General features: G+C 43.9%; 1 protein-coding gene and 1 pseudogene across 4 annotated transcripts in view; one reads left to right on the top strand and one right to left on the bottom strand.

Annotated features, from left to right (window-relative positions):
- Gfod2 (Gfo/Idh/MocA-like oxidoreductase domain containing 2) overlaps positions 1-13693 on the bottom strand; it is a 42817-nt gene that overhangs the window by 27749 nt on the left and 1375 nt on the right. Inside the window, exon 1 of one of the 4 annotated variants that reach the window (XM_087594564.1) lies at positions 8231-8356. The exons of 1 other annotated variant lie outside the window; for it this stretch is intronic. The gene's annotated coding sequence lies outside the window, so the exon portion shown is untranslated. Of the gene's footprint in view, positions 1-475; positions 692-6792; positions 7074-8230; positions 8357-13693 lie in introns of those variants that run through there. 2 more of the 4 variants (XM_087594565.1, XM_087594563.1) reach the window with 2 other exon arrangements.
- Positions 5147-5400, top strand: Snrpg-ps2 (small nuclear ribonucleoprotein polypeptide G, pseudogene 2; annotated as a pseudogene).

Raw genomic sequence — 13693 nt, forward strand, 5'->3', positions numbered from 1 at the left:
CACACACACACACGGTTGGGCAGCCTAACTTACTATGTAAGTTCTGAGTCAGTGAGCGATCCTGTCTCAAAAAATAAGGTAGAAGGCACTGAAGAAATGACCCCTGTCCCACATATGCCACTGGTCTGGCTTCCAGTTTATGAGGGGGAGCCACTCTGGGGAGGGAGCACATAGCTCACTGGTAGAACACATTCTCCTCCCAAAAAAAGCTTCCCTCTGCAAAGCAACCCAAGCCTCCACACAACTGCATATCTTCAATATAAAATCTGTCTGGAATAGGTAAATCAAAAGAAGTGAAATGTTCTGAACCTTGAGCTGCAATACTACACTACATAATACTACATATTTAGTCATCATGGATAAAAACCTAAACCTAGCTGATACTTGTTCACACACAGTTAAAATATGGCTAAGTGCAGGGGTCGGTTCTCACACTCACCCCACTTAATCTCTCTGCAACATTGGATGGACTTACCACCCTCCTTGGCAGTTTTCTTTTCCCGCCTGCTAGAACATAAATGTGTCCCGATTTTGTTCCCGTTTCTCTGGCAGCTCCCCAGACCCTTGCTAGTTTCTCCTGATAACCAATGTAACTACCACAGCTCAGGCCCAGCCCATTTCTCTTTTCTGTTTATATTTGCTTGGTGATTCTACCAAGTCTCATGACTTTAAATACCATCTATTCCCTAGTGACTGCTAAAGTCTGCTAGATCATTTGCTTGGAGTCCAGACCAGTATAATCAACTACCTATCTGACCTCTCCATCTGAATGTTTAATATGGATCTGAAACTTCAAACATCCAGAACGAAACACTGATATTTCTATTTATTCCACGGTGCCTACATCACTTACACTGGTAACACAAATGTTCAATGGCTCAAGCCAAAACCTTGGAGTTATCCTTGTTTCCTCACACTTGATATCTGATCCATCAACACATCTTTTGTCAACTGTCTTCCTAAACCAAGTGCTTTTCACTTTCTGTCACCATCACCTAAGTTCAAGTGGCCACTTCTACATTTCTGTAATAGCCTAACTGGCTCCCAGCTTCCAATCTATCTCCCTACACTGCACCTGCAATCCACTCACACAGCACCAAGAGTGATCTGACTCAAGTGTCATTCAGATCAAGTTACTTGGCCAAAGGCTTTCTCGTGTGGAATAAGAACAAAACTCTTCCACTGACCTACAAAGCCCTACACGAACTGTCTGCCCCCTTCTGCTGCCTACTGTATCTTATGACCTTATCCACCAAGACAGACATAATGGTTCACTGCTGTGTATATCTCAACATGCTGGTTAGTTGTCTCATGACCATTACAATTGAGATACACTCTACCGAACAGAAATCCACTTGCCTCCTGCTTTCTTCCAAGGCCTCTCAAGTATGGTCTTTTTTCTATTTCTGTAGTACTAAGGAAATTGGCCCTAAAGTCTCATATATGACAGGTAAGTAAGTATTCTATTAGCGATTTCCCAACATTTTAAACACAGACCTATAAGACCAGGTTTGTGGCTGTACTGTTGCTGCTGTTGCTTTACCTAACAATCTGCTAGAATTTATGCTCCCTGGGAACAAGTAATTTTGGGGGCTTGGAGGAGTCTATTTTTCCAATGTTTTATCACTGATGCCTAGTATATAATACATGTTTAATATTTTCTGAAGGGCTGGAGAGATGTTTCATTGGTTAAAAGCATTGACTGCTTTTCCAGAGGTCCTGATTTCAATTGCCAGCAACCACATGGTCACTCACAACCATCTGTAATGGGATTTGATGCCTTTTTCTGGTGTGTCTGAAGACAGCTACCCTGTACTCATATAAATAAAATAAACCTTAAAATTTTTTTCTAGGGGTTGGGGATTTAGCTCAGTGGTAGAGCGCTTGCCTAGGAAGTGCAAGGCCCTGGGTTCAGTCCCCAGCTCCGAAAAAAAGAACCAAAAAAAAAAAATTTTTTTTTCTAAAAAAAAAAAAAGAGAGAGAGGAAAAATTCAGATCTTGTTTCTACATAATCGAGACACCAAGATACATTTATTGATCTAATAAAAACTGTATTCAGATTGGCTGGAGAAATGTCTCACTGGTTAAAAGCCCTTGCAGAGAGCCTGGTTCAATTCCCAGCATCCTCATGGTCACTTAAAACAACTGTAACTCCAGTTTCAGGGAATCTGACAATGCCCTCTTTTGACCTCCTAGGGCACCAGGCATGCTTATGGTAGACATAAATACATGTATGCAAAATATTTGCACACATAAAATAAATGTAGTCAGATGTGACAGTGTACACCTTTAATCTCAGTAGTCAGGAAACAAGGGCAAGAGGACCTTTGTGAGTTCAAGAGGCTAGCCAGGGTTATAGTGACCCTGCTTCCTTCCTTCTTTCTTTCTTTCTTTCTTTCTTTCTTTCTTTCTTTCTTTCTTTCTTTCTTTCTTTTTTTATTTATTTTATTTATGTATGTGAGTACACTGTCCATGTCTCAGACACCCCAGAAGAAAGAGGGCATCTGATCCCATTACAGATGGTTGTGAGCCACCATGTAGTTGCTGGGAGTTGAACTCAGGACCTCTGGAAGAGCTGTCAGTGCTCTTAACCACTGAGCCATCTCTCCAGCCCCGAGACCCTGTTTCAAAACACATAAATCAACAACAAAAAACCCATGTAAATAAATAAATAAATCTAAAAACAATGTATATAGAGATGGGCATGGTAGTTCATCCCTGTAATCATAGTACCTAAGAAGCTGAGGCAGGAGGATTTTGAGTACTAGGTCAACCTAGACTACATATTGAGACCCTATCTAAAAGACAAACAGAAGAAAAGCTATACATAATTTAGTAGGGTCTTGGGATGTATCCAGCTATAACTAAGAGATCTCTAGCTACAAAATCCGTTATGAGGCTGATACACAGTACAGTATCTGAGTAGCATGGGTGAAACATTGGTTTGATTCCCACTAACACTGCAAGTAGGTGTGGTGTCTTAATCCTAGAATTTAGGAGGCAGACACACAAGAATCAGAAGTTCAAAGTCCACCTCGTCAACACAATGAGTTCTAGGCCAGCCTAGATTCCAAGAGACCTTCCCTTAAAAAAGGAGAAAGAGAGGGAGAGAGAGGGAAGGAGGAGGGCAGAGGGGGAGGGAGAGAAAGACAGAGTTCCAAGGGACATGCACCTCTGGGAAAAAGACAAGGCAGGAGATTTCCTGTTAGGCTTGGAAGTTCATGCCTGTATCCTAAATACTCAGTGCCATGATAAATCTTTGTCTCAAGAAAAACAAGGGAGTTGGTTCACTCAGTCTACAAAGTAACTGCTAGATAATAATGAAGGGACCTGCACTTAGATTCCCAACACCCATGGAAAAAGCTGTGGGGAGGGGGTACCCAGTAAGCCCCTTTGTTAATACCAGTGCTGAGGAATCAGAGGCAGGAAGACTTGTGGCTTACTGGCGGGCTAATCTAGCCAAATTTGTGAACTCTAGATTCAGTGAGAGAACATGTCTCAATAAAAAAAAAAGGGGGGGGGGGCAGAGAGAGTGAATGAGGACAACTGTTACCAATCTCTGGCTTCTACACACCCACCACACATACACACACCACACACACACACACACCACACACACACCACACACACACACACACACACACACACACACACACACACACACACACACACACACAAGTTTATGTCATTAGCTTGAGGCTTGAGTAGTTACTGGCTCAGGAAAGCAAACAAGCCTCAGATGGCAGCAAACTGAGGCCTGGGAAGAGGAGCTGCCAGCCCTGTTTGGAGGGCCACAGTAGATAAATAGTAGGGAGGCCGTGTTCAAATACAGAGACCCATGTAAAAGGAAGGAAAGTAACAGTGACCCAAAAAAATGCTAGTGACTCAAATTTAACCAGTTTAAAAGAAACGTTGACAATGCAGCCTCCCTGCCCCTCTCTGCCTTCACAGTCTGTCACCACACCCCACCAACAGTGATCCTGAGGTCACTTGAATCACCCACTGTTTTTCCTGTCCTGAATATTAACATAACCCCACCCCCTAGGTAAGCCCCACATTTCTTGTCAACACAGCTACTCAGTGGGGCAGGACACTTTCCATCTCACTACCTTCCCACTTTGCCCCCAGGCTGGTCACTGTCAGGCTCCTTCAGTTCCTCTGTGAGAGGCTGGAAGGTTCTAACTCCTCCTGGCTAACTCCTCAGAACTGTCAGGTCTTCACTTAAGCACCACCTCCTCTGAGAGCCTGTGTCCTTGGCTAAGTGATTCTGTTCAGTGTTCCCACAGCAACCTGGGCTTTGGCAATCTCAGTCCCCACATGCCAACTCTCTAATGTATGTTAGGAGGGCAAGATAGGGCTTCTCTCACACACTGCTGCATTTCCACACAGCACAGTTTCTGAAGGAGTCCAGGCTGCAGAATGTTCAGTCACGGAATGAACACAGGAACGAATGGATGTGAGAATGAATTAAGTCAGGCCCAAGCCTGTAAGGAAGCTCCTAATTTTGTCTGTGTCTTTCTGGTTTTAGACAAATGATTATTTTTACATCTTAAGAGTGTATGCTGGGCTGGCAAGATTGGCTCAGTGGCTAAAAGTGCTTGTCGTCAAGCCTGACAACCTGAGTCCAATCCCTGGGGCCAGGCCCACGTGGCCAAAGAAGAGAACTGACTTTGACGGTCTTCTGACCACCACACAAAAATGTGGTATGTGTGCATACACACACATTAAAAAATGTACTTAGGGTTGGGGATTTAGCTCAGTGGTAGAGCACTTGCCTAGAAAGTGCAAGGCCCTGGGTTCAGTCCTCAGCTCTGAAAAAAGGGAAAAAAAAATGTACTTAATGAAAAGAAAGAAGCTGTATTTTTTTAGAGTGTAAACTACCTAAAGTATCATCTCACTTAAATAATACTGTAATAATTCTTACCCTAAGGAATGCCACGATTTAACATCCAGTCCAAAGAAAATCTTCAATATAGCACAATTCTTGAGGACAGTAAGAGATTTAGAGAGAGAGAGAGAGAGAGAGAGAGAGAGACAGAGAGAGAGAGAGAGAGAGAAAGAGAAATACCAGTGCCAAGCCTGCCTTGCGCGTGTCTCTGAGGCTGCTAACTCCTTTGCCGTTGTGCCGTGTCACTGAAGAGTCGCCATGAGCAAAGCCCACCCTCCCGAACTGAAAAGTTTACGGACAGGAAGTTGTCATTGACGTTAAATGGCGGCAGGCGTGTACGAGGAAGACTGTGGGGCTGTGATCCCTTTATGAACCTTGTGATTGATGGGTGTGTGGAGATGGTAACCAGAGGGCAACAGAACAACATCGGGACGGTGCTCATCCGAGGAAGCAGCATCATCGTGTTAGAAGCCTTGGGAAGAGTCAAGTGTATAGCTCACTGTTACATGTGATGACACGGAGTTCCATCCTCAGTATCGACACAAATGGGAGAATAAAAAACACAAAACATAAAAAGGCTAGTTTTTCATTTTTTAAAAAACCAGAAACCTGTTGGGTACCATCTGACTTTTAGCAACATTCACATGGCAAAATTTAATTAGGAATGTACCTCTGATGCTCCCCTAGCCTTTCTTATAAACCCTTTCATGTCCAGAATTGAGCCAGTATGATGGACAGGCCAAAAAAAAAGAAAAACAAAAAACAAAAAAAAAAAAAAAAAAAAAAACTTAGGGCTGAACCCCCAAAACAGAGACAACCGCACCTCATCATAAGTGCTTGGGCCAGGGAAACACACAGCTTCTGATCTCTGACTGAGTTCAAAGCCAGAGGCTGGCAGACAACTGGTACTTAGTCTGAAATGCTAGCATGAATGCCTTCAGAGAGAGGGAGAATGCTTTTCACCAACAATTATGTTCTGACTGAAAACCAAGAGATGAAGCTAGGCATGGCAACGTACAACTATAATACCAGCCCTTGGGAGGCTGAGGCAAGAGTTTTAGGCCAGCCTTCGCCATACAGCAAAACTAGACTCATTAAAAAATGAAATCGGGGGGTTGGGGATTTAGCTCAGTGGTAGAGCAAGTGCAAGGCCCTGGGTTCGGTGCTCAGCTCCGGAAAAAAAAAAAGAAAAAAAAATATATAAATGAAATCGGGGGGCTGGAGAGATGGCTCAGCGGTTAAGAGTACCTGACTACTCTTCCAGAGGTCCTGAGTTCAATTCCCAGCAACCACATGGTGGCTCACAACCATCTGTAAAGAGATCTGATGCCCTCTTCTGGTGTATCTGAAGACAGCTACAGTGTACTTATATATAATAAATCTTTTAAAAAAAAAAATGAAATCGGTTATGGGTGCACACCTTTAATCCCAGCATTTGGGAGTCAAAGGCAGGCAGATGTTTTTGAGTTTAAGACTTGCCAGGGCAACATAGAGACCTACCTCAAAAACAAAGCAAAATTAAACAAACATCAAAAACAGAGGCTGGTGAGATGGCTCAGGGCTTGATGTCATTTGCTGCCAAGAAAGACAATCTGAGTTCAGTCTCTGGGACACACATGGTAGAAAGAAAAGACATTCAATATAAGTTGTCCTCTCACCACCACAATAATGTACATAGATAGATAGACAGGCAGATGGACAGAGAGACTCTCTCTCAGACACACATACACATACACCCCAGGCAGACAATCTCAGTGCCTCTTTCTCTCTCTCTCTCTCTTTCTCTCTCTCTCTCTTTCTCTCTCTACACACACACACACACACACACACACACACACACACACACACACACACACACACACCAGAAAAGGGAAGGAAGTGGAAAGGAAGAAACTGAGTCTTACCAATCTGTTCCCACAAATATTGTTTATCTGAATAGTGCCTTCACTGACTCTGTGCATGGTCACATATTTCCGTCTTCCCACTAGGAGCAAACCCAAAAGCAGGACAAAGAGATGTTATCCCTTAGCTCCACTAGTTGACTGGGCAGTCAACTTGCTGGGTGGCCAACATGGGATCAGAGCAGAGGCACCAGCTCTCCACCCTATCCATCTGTATGCAGGCCCACTGCCTAGACTGGTGACCTATTCTGGGAAGCACAGCTAACTAGCTACCCTATGTACACAGCCAGCTACCCTATGCACAAAAGGTCAGCCAACTGGGTCATAAAGGAGAAGTAAGTGTTAACATGCATGTGTAACCATGGATACATTGGTTACTATTAGGTTGCAGAGCATCAGCAGGTAAGAGAAGCATTACTCTGCCAGCTCTATCAGATCATCACTGGGCTTTGTTTCTTTCATGTTACATTTATTTATTTAGTGTGCACATTTGTAGAGGGCAGAGGACAATTGGTAGGATTTAGTATGTAGATACTATGTAGATACTAGAACTTAAACTCAGGCTGTCAGGACTTTACCCAGTGAGCCTTCTAACTGGCTTTTTAAAATATCTCCATAATAAAGTGGGCACCTGATTGTAATCCCAGCACTCAGGAGACAAAGGCAGGAGAAGTACTAGGAGCTTGAGGCCAGGTGGGACTACATACCAACCATCGATCAGACCAGCCTGGGCAAAAGTAAGATCCTGTCTTAAAGCAAATAGATAGATAGATAGATAGATAGATAGATAGATAGATAGATAGATAGATAGATAGATACCCCACATACACCACAGACACACGTTACACACACACTCCACACACATTACCCACACATACCCCATACACACACACACACCCCACATATTGCACACATGAACACACACACTCTACACACACATACACAGACCACAGACACATCCTACAACATGGCCCACACCTTCCAGTTGTCAGGCTGTGGAGCCAATTAGAGCAAAAGTTCATCAAATGCTGGTTATATAGCAAATATGAGGGCAGCCTGAGTAACAGGAGGCACTTTCTCAAAAACAAAACACAAGGAAAAAAAACAAAACCTTTTCTCTGATATTGCTTCAATAGTAGGTACCAGACTGACACCAGCCTTGCAACACTCTCAGCCCTCTCTGGCCAAGCAATTTAATTTACTCCCTCAATTGTATCATGACTCTGTTGACAACCTAACTTCCAACCTCGCCCTGATGAAGCAGCTCCACTCAGGCTCCCTTCTAAGGGTCTGCTGGAAATCCCCGCTGGCTGGCTGGAACCAGCTTTCTCCGACCAAACCGACCGGAATTCCTCCTTCAAGCCCGAAAAGGTCCTCCTGTGCCCCGCCCCACCCCCACCCACAGACAGTCGCCAAAGTTCTTTCCTCACTAGTTTCCTACCATTTTTAATCACAAGGACTCAGGCACTGTGCCAGCCAGGGCCTGAGCACACAGGAGTGATTCAGACAGGCTATGGCCCTGGAGCTCAGTTTCCACCTCTTGCTTGTCCCTAGCTGAACAGAGACTGGTGTGAGACCTGGGAACCTGGCTGTGGCAAGCCATGAGGTAACAAACATGGTTTGTCCTTTAGGCATGGAGGGCAAACCCTCCAACAATGCACTTATCTTAGCAACCCCTAGACTCAGTATGTTACACAGTTTGGCTTTACTTGTGGTGTCAAAATCAAGGTGAGTTTTTACTTAAGAAGCTTTTCAGTGGACAAACTGATTGACTTAGCCTTAAGGCTTTCTCCTTCTTGTTTGCTTTTGGCTTTGAAACAAAATCTCAATATATAAGTCTTGGCTGGCCTGGAGCTCACCATATAGATGAGGCTGGCCTTGAACTCCTGCCTCAGAGAGCCTCCTGCCTCAGTCTCCCAACTGCTGAAATCACAGGCACAAGCCACCATGCCCACTTGTGTTGCATAAATCTGCTCACTAGGGCTGGCAGAGTGGCTCAGTGAGTAGAGACACTCACCCCTAGGCTTACAGATCAGAGCTGCATCCCCAGAACCAGCATGACAGGAGAGAAGTGTCAAGTTCTAAAGGCTAGCTGTGGTGCCTACTCTTCTCATCCTCCCCCACCCCTAAACATCAGCTCCTAGGCTTCCCCTCCCTAGCTTCTCATCCACTCATAACCTTACTATCCAGCCATGCTGTTCTCTGCCTTCCTCTCTTGACCTCTCTCTTGGGCTCCTTTGCCTGAACTCCCTTTTCTCCTCTCTTACACTCACCTGCGTCTTCTCTCTTGGTCAAGTCCAGTTAGCGGGCCACGTTCAAGCTGCTACTTTCCCTCCCTGATCTGGACTCTTCCAGATGCCTCTGGCTATACGCTCCCTCAATTCTTCCCCTCAACCATACCTCAATTTACACAATAAGCAAATTCCCACACATTGTCCTCTGCCCTCCAGGCTTGCAATGTGACAAGCATACGCCTGGAGACATGTATCTGCACACACAAATGAAGTAAATAAACAAGAAAAATCTACTTACTGACTGGACCATAACTATGCTTAGCTGTGTCCTCCTCTAGCTTAACTGTAGGATGGAGAAAAATGTTGTCTCATTTATTTTTATTTTAGCCACACTACCCCCTTTTCTCTTTTGTTGCTGTGTAATGAAGGGGCCAGATGTAAAATAAAGGTTATATACATGATGCGCCTAACTGAAAATACTCATTCATTTAAGTATTTAGAATTTTCTGACCCTCTTTAAATGATGTCTTTCCCACTACTGAGACTATACATTCATTCCTTCAGGACACAAATTGTGTTCTCAGGATCGAGCAGATTCTAAGTCCCTGAAAATTCCTTTATAATTTGGTACCTATTAAATATTCTCTGGATAGCAGTCGATATATTAGGGAGAAAGATAAACTAATTTTAAAACAAACAGCAAGTGTGCTGACTTGTTTTATGGCAACTTGACACAGGCTTGAGAGACGTGACCCTCAACTGAGAAAGCCCTCCATAGGGTCAGGCTGTAGGCCTGTAGGGCGTTTTCTTAATCAGTGACTGATGTGGGAGGAACCAGTCCACTGTGGTGGTCCTGGGAGCTATAGAAAGCAGGCTGAGCAAGCCAGTAAGCAGCAACCCTCCATGCATCAGCTTCTCCTCCAGGTTCCTGTCCTCTGTGAGTTCCTGTTCTGACTGCCCTCGATGATGAACAGTGATGTGGAAGCATAAACCAAATAAACCCTGTTTTTGGTTACCAGTGTTTCATCACAGCAGTCTAAGGCAGTAGGATCAAGATCAAGCCCAGCAAGATGGCTCAGTGAGTAAACCAGAGCTCAAGTCATAGAGCCCACATAAAGGTAGAAGGAAAGAGCCGGCTCCAAAAAGTTGTCTCTGATTTCCACATGTGTGCCCATACAGGAACATCACTCATTCATTCATTCATTCATTCATACACACACACACAGGTACACACACAGGCACACACAGGCACAGGCACACACACACACACACACACACACACACACACACACACACACACCACCTCTAAATGTTTAATGACAACAAATTATTTTGAAAGTAACATCACCTAAGAAGATAATAAATTATTTACTCTACTGCCCCATACACAAGCTGGGCCTCCTGAACACTCCACATAGGACTATAAATGCAAAAGGCTGAAAAGAAACAGGAAGTATGTTTAAGCCCTTCTCTCTGGCACTCACAGGATACCTAGCAGGTCAGTTGTATGACACATAGGCTCCTAGAGCCACGCCCAAACTGGCTCCCCTCAGAGACAGGCACTTCCTAGCCAAGGGCCACCATGGGCCTGCAAACCACTGAACACATGCACTTTCTTCTGCTTTGCAATGAGGTCTACCAAGAAGAGTCAATGAGGTGGTGGGATGGTACCGTTCAGGAGTAAAGCACCTGCCTGGTGTGTGCAATGTTCAGTATTCAAAAACAAAACAACCAAAAGACAAAACCCCAAACATAAGATCTGAGCTGGGTGATGGTGGCTCACAGCTTTAATCCGAGCTTGGGAGGCAAAGGCAGGCAAAGATCTGTGAGTTTGAGCCAGAATGGCCTACAAAGTAGTGGGATGATGTCACAGGTGAGGCAGGTACAGGATAGAAGGAGGCCTGTCATTGGACAAGGAAGGAAGGATGGGTGGGAGAAAAGTTGAAAAGTCTGAAGGAAGAGGAGGAGACTGGAACAGAAAGGAGGAAGAGACAGGAGGGAGAGGGAGAGAAGCCGTGCAGGACAATATGGTGGATGACATTAAGATTCCACGCTGCACCTTTACAGGTTGTTACGAATGTTCTTAAGGGATGGATGTGTACGGGGCTTTGTATGTTTAGGTGGGCAATTATATCTTACCAATTGCGCTAAAGGTTCTTGTGTTGAGTGTTCTTTCATGTAGCGATTTAAGTGTAAGAAAGCGTGTGGCGGCTGGTCTGGGCCACCAGAGTTGGGTTGTGTGTTGCTGACATGGAAACCTGCCTTGGGAACTAGACAGGTAGAGAGTTTGCTGCCAGGCTGAGAGAGAGGCCTTTGGCAGTGTGATATGGGAGGGAGCAAAGCGGGTGAGAGGCTTTGCTGACTGAGACTTAAGGTATCTAGCAGATACCTTGGGGCACCGTGGAGCCAGACCTAGTGGGGATAAAAGGCAGCCTTTTTATTTTTTATATTCTTACAACAACACAAAGTGAGTTCCAGAACAGCCAAGGTTACTATAAAAATCAAAAGAAAAAAATCTTTTAAAAGTAGTATGTAGGGGCTGGAGAGATGGCTCAGCAGTTAAGAGCACTGACTGCTCTTCCAGAGGTCCTGAGTTCAATTCCCAGCAACCACATGGTGGCTCACAACCATCTGTAATCCAATCTGATGCCTTCTTCTGGTGTGCCTGAAGCCAGCTACAGTGTACTCATATACATTAAATAAATAAATAAATAAATAAATAAATAAATAAATAAATAAATAAATCTTTAAAAGTAGTATGTATGGGGAAGACTGACTTTTTTTCCTTCAATATCTTTTTTTTTTTTTTTTCTTTTTGGTTCTTTTTTTCGGAGCTGGGGACCGAACCCAGGGCCTTGCGCTTCCTAGGCAAGCGCTCTACCACTGAGCTAAATCCCCAACCCCTCTTTTTTCTTTTTAAAGATTTATTTATTTAATGTATGTGAGTACACTGTAGCTGTCTTCAGACACACCAGAAGAGGGCATCAGATCTTGTTACAGATGGTTGTGAGCCACCATGTGGTTGCTGGGGATTGAACTCAGGACCTCTGAAAGAGCAATCAGTGCTCTTAACCACTGAGCCATTTCCCGCCACCTTCAATATCTTTTAATGTTCAAGGACATACGCATACTAGGCAGGAGCTCTGTCTCTGAACTACTACATTCCAGACCTCTTCCACTTTTATTTTTGATACAGGGTCTTGCCAAAGTCCAAGCTGACTCTGAATTCACTCTGTGGCTCCTACAGGCCTTGACTTTGTAATTCTTTTGCCTCAGCCTTCCATTTGGGATTATAAACACATATACCTGCTCTGTTCTTTTATTCACATTTTAAAAAATACATAAGAAATCAAGGCATTTGGGAAAATACTTTAGTGGTAGTGCATTTGCCCTGCATGCATGAAGCCCTGGTCACAATGCCCAGCACAAGAAAAATAAGTAAATGAAATAAGACATAATACACAAATCTTTAAAAATTTGGATTTTTCACTTTCAAATATAAACTGCTTTGCCTTAGTACAGGGCTTTACACATATGCAGAAGACTCTACTACTGCCTCCTAGGCTGACTTTTCAAGTCAGTTAATAAAAAACTGACTTTTGTGTAAGACAAGTGACATCCTTTTATTATACTACATATAAACGCTCAATACAGAAAGCTCTGGTCCCATTTTCTCCTAGGTGCTTTCTCCATCCATTTGTGGCTCTACCTAGGAATCGTCCCATTATGAATTTGCACAAGTGAATTTCCAAGCACTAGAAATGAAAAAAGGCAGCTTCCCATGTTCAATTAGTCACGTCAGATTCCCGTTTTCTTTTTCCCTCTTTCTTTCCTCTCTCGCTCCCTTTCTCTCTCTTTCCACTATGTAGCTCAAGCCATACTAGAACTCAGAAAGATTCGCCTGCCTCTGCTTCTGAAACACTGGGATCAAAGGTGTGAGTGAGATTAAAGGCTGGGCCTGGCTGACTCCTACTTTCTAAACAACTCACCTCTGTATCTCAGATTCATTTTATCAGATGGCACCGAATGCCTTTTTCATTTCTTATATAGGAAAGTCAGTTCAGTGAAAGTACATCTGTTAGCATTACTGGTTTATCTGGTAAGAGTTCCTTGCAGTTGACCTCTCAAACACTAGCGATTACTTTATTGCAGGTCAGGCCCGATAGCTGCCCTCACTTACCCTGAGAATAGAGTGGATGCTAAGCAGTTATTTGTCAAAGGTTTCATTGTCACAGAAACACCTGGAAAGCTTCCTGTAAATGTACACTGCTCTGGAGAAAGTGTCTAGTTGTAGAGCTCAGAAAAAGAAATGCACACAAACCCTTGAAGCACAATGCAATCACATAATGTCCTGGTAGTTAAGAATACTTATTGCTGTGGCAAATGACCTGGGTTCAGTTCCCAGCACCTACATGGCAGCTCACAGCCATCTATAACCCCAGTACCAGGAGATCTGATACTCTTCTGGCCTCCACAGGAACCAGGCACACATATGGTGCAAAAATACATACATGCAGGCAAACACACACACACACACACACACACACACACACACAATTCTTTTAAAATGTTATTTTGCAAAGTTTCTAACTGTTGAGTCATCTCTCTAGCTCCAAAAAAATTTTTTTTTCTTTTCTTTTTTTCGGAGCTGGGGACCAAACCCAGGGCCT

Source organism: Rattus norvegicus, chromosome 19, assembly GCF_021556685.1.
Source record: "Rattus norvegicus strain SHRSP/BbbUtx chromosome 19, alternate assembly SHRSP_T2T, whole genome shotgun sequence".
In the NCBI taxonomy this organism is placed as follows: domain Eukaryota; kingdom Metazoa; phylum Chordata; class Mammalia; order Rodentia; family Muridae; genus Rattus; species Rattus norvegicus.